Below are 12594 nucleotides of genomic sequence, written 5' to 3'. Positions count from 1 at the left end.
TCTTTTCTAATACATGCATTAAGGTCATAAACTAAGCATGTCCAAGTATAAGGCAGCTCCAAATATAAAGTGATTCTATTTTTCCAGTTAGAATATTTTAAAATAATTTTTATCTGAATATGTAAAATAAACAAATATATATTTATTAGTATACTTAACACATTGCGAACAAGTAGTTTTATTGCTAGCTTTACCCAGTGGCCAGGTAAGTTTCTATTGAATGAGTACAAAAAAACATTTTACATAAATGTTAAAGGCACGCTTTAAAATTAAATACCCATTGCATGTTGAAGTGAGAATTCTCGTGATCCATCCTCAATGTGTTAAATGTAGACTATTGATTTTGTCAGACAGAATACTGTTTGCTTTATCTCGTATTTCACAGAAAATTTTTGACACAAGACATGAGTGCATCAAAACTTTCTGAATCACAGTAAATTTTCCAAATTACATAAGCATTTTTTTAATCACTGTATTATACTATCACTAAAATTTTTATCCCAAGCCACAACTACCCATTTATATAAAATATTAGGACTGTCTTGCTTATTTGTACCCTTTAAATATATTTTACTATCTACAGTGTAGCCAGAGTGTATTATTTTTTAGTGATTTTTTTTAGCACCAGATCTGTGCTAGATTTCTTTGCCTCTTATCAGATGAGTTCTGAGCTTTCCAAACTCACAGGTACTAAAAGGCACTTCAGGTCAACGTGCCAGTCTTGAACTTTCATGTTCAAAACAAAGAGAAGGGACGCGAGGATTTCTTATGCTCAAGAGAAAGAGAACATGAGAATTACAATGAGAGTTTCTAAGAACAGATATAAATAAATTTGTCTGAGGGATATTTTTTGAGAAAATATCTTACCTTCTATTTGAATCCATAATATTTTTCTAAGTCATTATAGTGGTTTTCCACATGTTTTTATATGTACTTTTTCATGGTTGTTTAACTCTAAATGTTTCATTTTTCCAATTATAATTTCTAATCACTACTAAGAACTTTAAGTTTTCAAATGTACTATCTTTTTATTACTTATTCTAAGTTTACTATACTAGAGTCAAATAGTTCATTTAGATATCCTTTATGTTTAGAACTTGGTCAGTTTAGTTTCTTTTTTTTTTTTTTTACCAAAAAAAGTTTCTTTAACATAAATAAAAACATATTTGCTGCATCTGATAAGCTAGATCAAGCTAGACCAAGTATTTAATGTTTTATTTATAGTCTTTCTACTATTATTCATTTTAGGGTACTTAATCAATTTGAGAAAAAAAAATGGATTAAATTTTCCCAAGTCTGATTGTGGATATTAATTTCTTCTTGTAAAATGTATACGCTTTAGGCTATGTTATTAGGTGCACATAGGTTTACAAGTGTTACATCTTTCCAGTGGATACTTTCCTTTTCCACTAAGTAGTAATTTAATTGCATATAGAATTCTACATTGACGGTTATTCCCTCAGCATTTGGAAGATATTCTTTTTCTGGGATCTGTTACCGCTGATGAGAAGTCCGCTGTCAATCTAACTCATTCCTTTGAGGTAATATGCCTTTCATCTCTGCTTCCCTTTTAAGATTTTTTTTGGGGGGGATGGAAGTGTTCTTCAGAATTGCTTTTATTTACCTAGTTCAAAATTAGGTAAGCTTTCTGACAACTGTGGCTTTTCTAAACTATGAAAAGTATTAGCCATTATTTCTTTCCCATTTTATATTTCCATTCAGCAGTTCTTCTTATATACATAATGGGTATCTAATATCTCTAATCAGGTAAATAAATATCAAGTGTGTGGGTATGCAGAATTTCTGAAGCTACGTTATCACTCAAATATTAATGGTAGGATTGTGTTCTTTTCCTTTAAGAAATAATTTACCCACGTTTTCAATATCAGAATTACTTCAAGTTATATTCTATTGCAGCGGTTCTCAACCTGTGAGTCGCGACCCCTTTGGTGGTCGAACGACCCTTTCACAGGGGTCGCCTAAGACCATCCTGCATATCAGATATTTACATTACGATTCATAACAGTAGCAACATAACAGTTATGAAGTAGCAATGAAAATAATTTTATGGTTGGGTCACAACATGAGGAACTGTATTTTAAAGGGCCAGACAGTTGAGAACCACTGTTCTATTGGAAAGGACCTTTGAAGCAAAATAATACATTATTAAAGTTTTAGATTTATAAAGAACTCTGATGACATAAAAGTATATGATACATCAATATACATGAACCAGGTTTTTACACAAGTTAATTACATTTTTTAAACCTCCAACAAGCCTAACTGATCTAAATAAACTGTGGGAAGTGCAGGACCTAACCAAAGCTTTTGCAAATACAGATTCAGTTAACTTCTAAAAGAAGCTTCTAAAAATGTATATTTTCAGGTTAGTGTTCTCTCTTAAAATTCTAGTTAGCCTTCACCCTATTTTCCTGCAGTTAATTGTAAGTTATATGAGAATAACTTATTTAACAGTTGAATATAGAGTGATTATTCAACAATGCCTTATATTTACAGAATACTTCATAGTTGTATGTTCTTATACATCAATTTTCTACTAACAAAAATTAGGAGACAATAAGACAGGTCGCATCATGGATACTTTATAGAAACATGTGCATAAAAGTGATTTTTCCTAAATCACATGGGCAATAAGTGACCAAGTCTTTTTGACACATAGAATCCAGAGTTCTATCATATACTAACCTGTCTTCCTCATTTTAAAAATCAGATGAGAATTTATTTCACTAAATTGCTTATATATCAGTTACTAGCTTATCTATATATATAAAAGCCTAAGCAACCGGTCGACCAGATGACTGGATGATCAGATGACCAGCTGGTAGCTATGACGTGCACTGACCACCAGGGAGCAGACACTTACTGCGGGAGCTGCCCCCTGGTGGTCAGTGTCCTTCCACAGTGGGAGCACCACTCAGCTGACCAACGGGCGCCAGATGGCGAGCTCATGGCTGACGAATGCAGCTGTGGTGGCATGAGTCGTTCCCCCCTCCCACCTCTGCAGCAGTGCTACTGAGCAGTGGAAGCAGCAGGTGCAGCAGGGCCTGGATGAGCAGGAGCGGCGCCCCGGCCACCTGCCACCTGTTGCTTCACGCACTACTACATCCCTCAGGGGATGTCAGACTGCCAGTTTCCAACATCCCCTGAGGGGTTCCAGATTGCTAGAGGGCACAGGCCAGGCTGAGAGACCCCACCAGTGCATGAATCCATGCACTGGGCCTCTAGTCCTATATAATAAAAGTCTAATATGCTAAGTGTCCGACCGTTCATTCCACCATTCCACCAGCTGCATGATGCACACTGACCACCAGGGGGGCAGACGCTCTGACTGGTAGGTTAGCTTGCTGTTGGGGTCTGGCCGATCGGGACTGGGTGAGACGGGCCAGACATGCCCTAGACCAGTGGTCGGCAAACTGCGGCCCCTTGAGTGTGGCTCTTCCACAAAATACCACGTGCGGGCACACACATACAGTGCGATTGAAACTTCGTGGCTACACTCAAAGGACCAAAGAGCCGCATGTGGCTCACGAGCCGCAGTTTGCCAACCAATGCCCTAGACGAATCCATGCACTGGGCGGTTTTGGCCCGATTCCTGCAGGACAAGCCAAGGGACCCCACCAGTGTACGAATGCGTGCACTGGGCCTCTAGTATACTATGATACAGATAAGAATTCTGCCTTATATTTTTTAGGATGAGGCTGTGTATATATGTAATTAAAACATACGTTTTTAGCCAATTACGTGATTATTGAAAAATATATCACAAAATTATTTAACCTCAATTGAACATTTCTAGAACTTCTGATTGTATTAGTATATTATTCTTGAAACTGGCATCATTTGTTAGTAGAACAGACAAATGTCACGTGAAAAGACATGATACCTAGATACATGTCATAGGGTTCCACCTCCAATTGAGTCATCTTGAATACTGTCAGTGTCTTCCTTTCTTTCCTTTCTAAAAAATGGCAATATATAATCACCTAAGCCACTGTGTATCAAAGATATATAATAAATATCAACTATTCTTCCCTCCTCCCACTCTTCATAAATTTCTTAGAGTGGGCTGACCCTACCTTTTGTCCTTACTGACTCCCCATAAGCAATGAAACACAATCATGGCAGCAAAATAACCAAAAATTAAGAGATGCTGCCAGAATACATGTCCCACTTCCAGAAAATTTCATGTATGAATATGTCCTCAACACTAAATGTGTCACATTTTATAAATAAAACATTCTCTTCTTTGTCCTTTAACGGGGACCCTAAAACAGCCTCCTCTCTACCTCACACAATGGAAAAACAGCCTCGTACTCAACACCTTGAGCTCTAGTAAGTCAGCAGCAAAACAGACTCTTTCCCACCTGTCAGGTGGTAAAACAGGTGTTAAGTCTAGGCCAGGGGTCCTCAAACTACGGCCCGCGGGCCACATGCAAATACAAATATTGTATTTGTTCCCGTTTTGTTTTTTTACTTCAAAATAAGATATGTGCAGTGTGCATAGGAATTTGTTCATCGTTTTTTTTAAAACTATAGTTCGGCCCTCCAACGGTCTGAGGGACAGTGAACTGGCCCCCTGTTTAAAAAGTTTGAGGACCCCTGGTCTAGTCCATACTAGGCCTACATTAAAGCTTCAATAATTTTTACCAGGCTGCCTAATTTTACTCTTGATATTCTTTTCCCCAAGCCTAAATGTAATTTTTCCTGTCTTTTACCCAAACCTACCTGTAAATTTTTTTGTTTTTGTTCTTTTTTCTCGACACAAAAGAAATCTCTGAACGCAATTTTGGTCTCTCCACAGACTAAAAAAAATGACAAAAGAATTCCTCTGCCAATAAACTAAATTAATAAGGTGACTCTGGCAGTCAAATCAACACAATAACAGCATCTACAAAAAACAAGTTCTTAATCTTCTGCCACCACAGGCCCCTCTGGAGAAGCCTGCGAAGCTCTTCCTAAGAAAGTATTTTTAAATGCACACAGTAGTCCTGGCCTGGTAGGTCAGTTGGTTAGCACTGTCCCAACAAGGTTGTGGGCTCAATCCCTGGTCAGGACGCATACAAGAATCAACCAATGAACACACAAACACGTGGAATAACAAATCAATGTTTCTCCCTCCCTTCCTTTCTCTCAAAAATCAATCAATAAATGACACTTAAAACGCACACACTAAAAACACCAAAAATAATTACATTGAAATTATCAAAATATAAAAAGCACAAATTTATAAAATAGTAGTATATGTGCTTCTTTATTAATCTTTAAACAATATCTACTAGTGGGCCTAATAATTAAGCTTCTAAGTAATGATGAGTATGAATGTCGTTTTAAGATATCTGCAACAGTAATGGATCTGCAATTTCTATTGGAAACAGTCTCTGCTACTGCTAATTGCTACCGCTGCCCACTTTCATAATGAAAGGAAATATGTAAAGATGTAACCTTTTTCCCTATCCAAGTTCACAGACCCATAGGCTTAAAACCTCTAATATACACAGAAATATGTTTATTATCTTTAGCTCAGTGTTAAGACTGTATTTAATAGCAATAATAATGCACTTTTACCTATATAATGCCATGTGATCCCCTAAGTGAAACAAAAAGGACAAGAATTTTAAGCTCCATTTTGCAAATAAAGAAATAGGCCAAAGGCAAGGACAAGGGTAGTGAATGGAGGGAGGAGTTGTAGAATGCTCACTATTCAACCACTGTATCTACATTATATAATTTTTTTAACAGCTCTTCCTCCCCCTGTCCAACATAGGTGCCACAATCCCTCATTCTTCTAATAAGGAAATGCAGGTTCAGGTAAGTGACTTGCACCAAGTACTAAGGCTAGTTAACAAAGTCAGAGGTCCATGGAAATCCTAGTCCTGGGCTCTTGACATTCTGCCCTTCTCTAACATCATTCTAGACAAGTTCATCCCAAGCAATGACTAGAACACATTAATACTGGTATAATCACCTCTGTAAATGAATTTCGTGTAAGGGTGATATGCAGTTCTAAATAAGAAATTAAGTACTTTTTTTGTAGGAAATTATATTTGTTCAAGAATATTTTCAAGGGCCCTAACCGGCTTGGCTCAGTGGATAGTGTCAGCCTGCGGACTGAAGGGTCGGTCGCAGGCTCGATTCCGGTCAAGGGCATATGCCTGGGTTGCAGGCTCGATCCCCAGAAGGGGGCGTACAAGAGGCAGCCGATCAATGATTCTCTCTCTTCACTGATGTGTCTATCTCTCTCCCTCTCCCTTCCTCTCTGAAATCAATAAAAATATTTTTTAAAAAGAATATTTTCAAGGAAATGAAATATTCAACGTTTTTAGCAAAATATACATGTTACTGAAAATGCAATGTCTAGAACTTAAATATAGAGGAAAACTGCAATATTTTTAAAATTTTTATATTGAATTTACATTCTCTTCTAAATTAATTTTATAAATTTAAAAGAAACACCATATCTGTATTATTCCCAAGGTAGGTAGAAAAATAACATTATCACTCACAATGATTAATTTTAAACACCAAAAGATAAGAAAGTTAAATCCAGTCCAATTTCCTCATTTTACCTTTATGAAAACATAAAAAATTCATATAATAAATGTTTAAAATAGAAAAACAAAGATAGGTTCAAATCTGTTGCACTGAAATATTTACTCGTTTATACACACAAAAGTGCATAACATACTTTATGATGTACAATATGGCACAACTATATTCCATCAGAGTGTGACCTCTGTAGTTTACACCTCAAATGTAAAGAATATTTGGCATATGATTATAAATATCTGAATGTATGAAAGATATCTTAAAGCAGGGGTTGGCAAACTTTTTCAGTAAAGGACCAGAGAAGTAAACTTTTTAAGTTTTGTGGATCTTAAGGTCTATGTTGCAACACCTCTGTTGTTGTAGCCTGAAAGCAGACATAGGTAATACGTAAACAAATGAGTTATAATGTATTCAAATAAAACTTTATTTACAAAAACAGGCAGCAGGTTGGATTTGGCTCATAGGCCATAGTTTGTCAACTCCTGCCTTAAAATATTTTAGCAGGAAATCAATGCTTTTATTACATAATTTAAGTAAATGTGGTACCCATAAAGATATGAACTCACATATTCATGCTAGATTATGTATGACTGATCAATCTTGGATCTGATCTTGAATGGGCATAAGAAAGAACCCAAGACATTTGGTATATGACTAAGGAAAATAATCTAATGGGAACAGTTAGAAGAAGGGCAATTCCATTACCATCGCCCGTGACTGGTTAGGTATATAAAGTACCCAATCCTGACCAAGGAGACTAGGTATCTGCTGGGGGGGGGGGGCTTCTGGGAGAGAGACAGTTGGATACTGAAGGGAATGGGATGCTAGCCCTGCTGCAGCCATACTGGAAGCAAGGGAAAGCAGTTTTAACTATGAAGCTGAAAGGAAGACCACAGGGCAGAGAATTGGTACAAGAATGAGTCCTTTATGTCATTATTGTTATTCTTATGTAAGATGGTAAATTTCTTTATTATTGAAGCACGTTTGAGACTTTTCTGTTATAAGAGCCAAAGCATCTTAAATGATATAAGGAGTTGAAAGTGAAGATTGCTCACTTCACAATTTCACCTGCAGCCATCCTTATTAATTACAACTCTTCACAAAGACATATTTAAGGTCCTAAAAGCCCAGAGACTACCTACAACTCAGAAAAATATATATATCAATCACGGATACTGAAACTCATAACTTTATAGTTTCTGTAATTGTGGAGAAAATAAAACAATGCAGTACCTCCTTCTTTGATACTGTATCTAAGACATTCTTTCATTAATATTTTTTTTTTCTCTCTAAAGCAGGGGTTAGCAAACTTTTTCTATAGAGGGCCACAGAGTATTTACCTTAGGTTTTGCAAAAAGTACAAACTCTGCTATTATATCTCAAGAGCAACCAATATGTAAACAAATGGCATTTCTGTGTTCCAATAAAACTTTATTTACATCCCTGCCCCACGTGGCTCAGTTGGTTGGAGCATCATGCCATACAGGGAAAGGTCATGGGTTTGATTCCCATCAGGGCACATACCGAGGTTGCAGTTCTGTCCCCAGGTGGGGCACCTACACCTATGAGAGGCAATCTATCAATGTTTCTCTCTCACATGGATGTTACTTTCTTTCTCTCCCTCCCTTCCTCTAAAATCAATGAAAACATATCCTCTGGTGAGAATTAAGATTTTTAAAAAATTTTATTTACAAAAGCAGGCTGGATTTGGCCTTGCAAACCAGTTTGCTGACCTGATCTCTAAATGGTTAACAGTAAAGAGATTATCTCTCTTAAATCAATTTTACTAGAACTTAAAAATAGTTTATTTAAAATGTGTACAAATTATGTAGAAACGTAAAGTAACAAACTTTCCTTGCGCATTCTATTCATACCCATTCGATCATTTGATACAGTCTAGTTACCTTATTTATATATAACATACTGTTAAAATGTAACAATATTTTGTTATCAGATATTACAGTAGAAAAAAATATAAAACTTAATTCATATGCAAATTTGCATCTACTCACCAAATAAAAATAAATATTTTAAATTAGTGAATTTGAAAAATTTCTCTACATACATAGTAATTATTCAAAGAAAAAAAAATCACCCCCTATATCTAACCTGAATGAACAGCTCTCTTCCAGGAGGCTGACATTAGAGTTAAAAATAGAATAAGGAAGTGAATCAAATGGACCATATTTTCCTTCCAATCAGATCCGTGGTACAAAGATACACATTATATGACCATTTCACCACCCAAAGCCATAAACCCTTTTTCAAAGGACACCATTTTCCACTGGCATTTTATATACCATACTCTAAGAAAACAGAAGGTGAATTTCACCTTTAATCATTAAGTCAAGAAAAAATGTGCACATAAACGTAAGCACATTTAAGAATTATTATAGGATAGCAATTTTAACCTTTTTCATCTCATGGTACACATAATTACTAAAATTCTGTGGCACTCCAAAAAACATATATTTTTGTCCATCTGACAAAAAAAATTGGTGTAATTTTGATTCATTCACACTGGACAGCTTTTGTTGTACTGGCTGTTGTCATTTTTTTATTTGACAAGCTAAGGGAAAAGAGGTCAGTGGCCCTGACTAAATAGTCAAGTATTGCATGTTTTAAAAATTCTTGCGGCACCCAGCTGAAAATAGCTGTTATAGGAAATTCCATTGTGTTATTCCATTCAAATGATAGAATTCTGAGAAACATTAATTAATGTTTAACAATAATAAACACCCTTTCAACGTCTGTTACAAAATAACCTTATTTTTACAGACTTTAAAGTAAAAAATAAGATCTATAAAGTACATATATATAAGTACTGGCATTTTCTATATACAAGGAATTGTTAGTAGCAATTACCAATGAGAAATATGACTGGGAAAGAGGTTGGAGGGTTCTGGGGAGTGAGGACTTTTACTTTTCCCTTTACATCTTTTGGGGCCTTTAAACTTTCTCCTAAAATGTATTACTTTTTTAGTCTTTTATAATGGTTTAAAATATATGTTCAGTATAAGTTAATACTGAGACATATTCCAGGAACTAAAATGAAAAGGAAAGGCAGAAGTTCTCTGAAGGAAGCTAGACATCGAGGAACTCTCCAGGGTCAGGCTGGCCACTTCCACCACTGTTGAGAGGTGAGCAGACACTGACTGACTGCAGAAGCTAGGGGAGTTCCCCCACAGGATCAGCCTGAGGCTTAAAACCACCTGGGAAGGGTGGAGTCCACAGCAATTCAATCCAGTTCCACTGATCCAGTACCCAAGAGTATTATCTATGTAGGTAAGAAGTGCACCCTTGCCCTAGCTGGTTTGGTTCAGTGGATAGAGCATCGACCAGCCTGCCGACTGAAGGATCACCGGTTCAATTCCTGCCAGGGGCACATGCCCCCATTGGGGCTTGATCCCTAGTAGGGGGCATGCAGGAGACAGCCAATCAGTGATTCTCTCTCATCATTGATGTTTCAATGTCTCTCTCCCTCTCCCTTCCTCTCTGAAATCAATAAAAATATATTTAAAAAAAAAAGAAGTGCACCCTAGCTTTTGGTCTGCAGGAGGTCCACACCATCCACGAATCTACTTCCTAGATTCACAAAAGTAGCATAAAATTCCATTAGCTATACCCTATCAGGTATGCTCTACCAGCATAGCTCAGTCTTCACAATCTTAATAGAACACTTTTTTTTTTTAAGGCTTTGGTCTTTGGGAAGTATCAGTTAAAATTTGCCATTTTTAAATGGCGTAAGTTAAAATGCAGTAAGTTAGAAATGAATGAAAAGCAAGGCTCCCACCATCATCCAACATTTCAGACTCTACTATAGCAGACTATGCTTAGACTAAAGATTGAGCACTGAAATTAAAACGAAATATGTACACTTCCAACAGCCTGCAAAGAATAAAAATAGTAAAATCCAATTCTGCTCTTGGGAACAGTGAAGCAATAAACAAGAAACCCTTGTTCCCTCTCCCTGAGACTACTGAGAGTTCGAAAGAGGGAGAAAGAATAGTAAAGCCTGCCATTTCTTACACCAAGAAAAAGAATGAATTTAATTTCCCGTTAAGAAGTAATGCATAAAACGAAGGACAGATGCAATATACTCTCCATACACCAAAATTACACTTATTCTACAAATATTTCTGAGCTCTCGTACCTGGTCTTCCGTGTGTGAGGATACGGGAGTAAACAAAACAATGTATCAATCCACAAGCGCAATAATTTACTATTTCTAAATGCCATAGTCAAATTTTGTCTCATTTAAATGAAACTGTAAAGCATTCCAATGTATATATAGTAGATATCCATTCCTTACGAATAATGTACTGTTTATTAAATCCCATCCTATATAAAAGTGATTAAACAAAAGTCGGTGCAATCCTTTTTACAGCAAACTATTGACTTCAAAATGAGTGTTCAAAATGTCGACCTCCTGGAGGTAAACTATTACTGTTAGTCTCTCTGGAAGACAAGGCACACCGGTGAAAGCAATGAAATTCTGAAAATAAAGAAGTCTGAGTATTAATCTCTTCTCGAATCTAAGCATGCTGTTTTGGCAAATGGATTAAACCATTATTTATCCAGCAAAATGAACGGGGCAATTGTTCCTTCAGAGCTCCGTCAGCACTATAACAGGGTATTTAGTGTTCGTGTTCTAAAAAAAATGCAGCGTAAACAATAGATCGCAATGTCTACTATCGAATAAACCCTAACTATCTCGGGCTTTTAGGTTCACATCATGCCCGTCTTGGTGCCACCGGACTCGTTAAAATGTCTTCTGGAGAATCTCAACTGTTATTTCAACGTATGTATCTTTGATGAAGTTGACTTCACACTTCCAACCTCATGAATAACCACCACTAAAGGGGAAAAAAACCACACCAAATAGTGGGAGTGGCTAAAGAGCCACGGTGTCTGCATAGGAAGCGGGGTGCTTTTTTTAAACTGAAATCATGCCGTGCCCCCCTTTCCCAGGTGGCCCGGGAACTCAGTTCAGAGCCCTTTGCAGGAAGGGGGGCCGGGAGGTACTCAACCCGCCCGCTGGGGTCTAAGACACCAAAGCGGCTGCCCCGGCCCCGAAAGCAGAGGCTCCGAGGCCGCCGCCGCAGGTAGCGGGGCGGCGGGAGCGCGGCCCCGGCTCGGGGTGCGGGCGGCCGGGAGCGGTGCGCGCCCCAAGCCCGGAACGCGCCATCCCCGGGCCACGAGGGCGGCCGCACGCTCTCTAGTAACTCAACACCCTCCCCTGCACCCGAGGCCGGAGGCTCCTGAACGCCTCCCCGCCCGGCGCCGGCCCTCCTCGCGGCTGCATTTCCAAACTGCCCGCAGGACGCGCGGGCGGCCGGGCCGCGCCCAGGCGGTGGAACCCGCCCGCCCGGAGCTCCGGGTCCGGGCCGACGCCCGAGGCGGACCCCGCGCCCGCCGGGGGGAGAATCGCGCGGCGGCAGGTCCGGGCGGCGGCCGGGCACGACTCGGGCCGGCCTCGCGGGTCCCCCCGCCCCGGGAGCGGCCGGGCCGATAGGGCGGCGCCGCGGGGCGCGAACGGAGGCGCGCGAGGCCCTAGCAGCGCGGCCGACGGGGAGCGCGGGCCCCGCAACTTCTCGCCACCCCCGCGGCTGCGGCGGCGCGGGAGCGGGGAGCGGGGCGCGGGGCGGGGAGGCGCCGGCGGCTTACCCCACGGCGAGCGGTCCTCCACCCGAGCGCGGCGGGGCGCAGAGCGCGGGCCGGGCGTCGCGGCTGCGGCAGGAGGGAGGGAGACGCGCGGCAGGAGCCCGGGTCCGGAGAGCTGAGGCGCCGCCGCCGCAGACAGCTCCGCAATATGGCCGCCCGGCGGCTCCGGGCGGGGCGGGGTGGGGGGGGAAGGCGGGGCTGCCCCGGGCCCCCCGCCTCCCCCTGCCGGCGGCCGCCTCGCGCCGCGGCCAGAGCGCCAACGCCGCCGCCCGGCTGCCCCGCCCCGCCCCGCCCTGCGGCTCCCAGCTGCCCCCCTCGCGGGGCGTCGGCGGGGTTCGCCGGCCGGGGCTGGACCGCGGAGCC

At 40.3% G+C, this 12594-nt stretch overlaps 1 protein-coding gene across 2 annotated transcripts in view; it reads right to left on the bottom strand.

The window, feature by feature from the left end:
- The window catches only part of RDX (radixin), a 101189-nt gene extending 88828 nt beyond the window's left edge, over window positions 1–12361 (bottom strand). Inside the window, exon 1 of one of the 2 annotated variants that reach the window (XM_070425956.1) lies at window positions 12235–12361. The gene's annotated coding sequence lies outside the window, so the exon portion shown is untranslated. The remainder of the gene's footprint in view (window positions 1–12234) is intronic. The other variant, XM_070425957.1, reaches the window with a different exon arrangement.
- Between the last annotated feature and the right edge of the window lie 233 nt (window positions 12362–12594).

This window comes from Myotis yumanensis, unplaced genomic scaffold, assembly GCF_028538775.1.
Source record: "Myotis yumanensis isolate MYYU_CA2020_CCGP unplaced genomic scaffold, mMyoYum1.0.hap1 SCAF_10, whole genome shotgun sequence".
Classification (NCBI taxonomy): domain Eukaryota; kingdom Metazoa; phylum Chordata; class Mammalia; order Chiroptera; family Vespertilionidae; genus Myotis; species Myotis yumanensis.
Note: the sequence above shows the minus strand (reverse complement) of the source record. Positions and strands in the feature narration are given on the sequence as shown.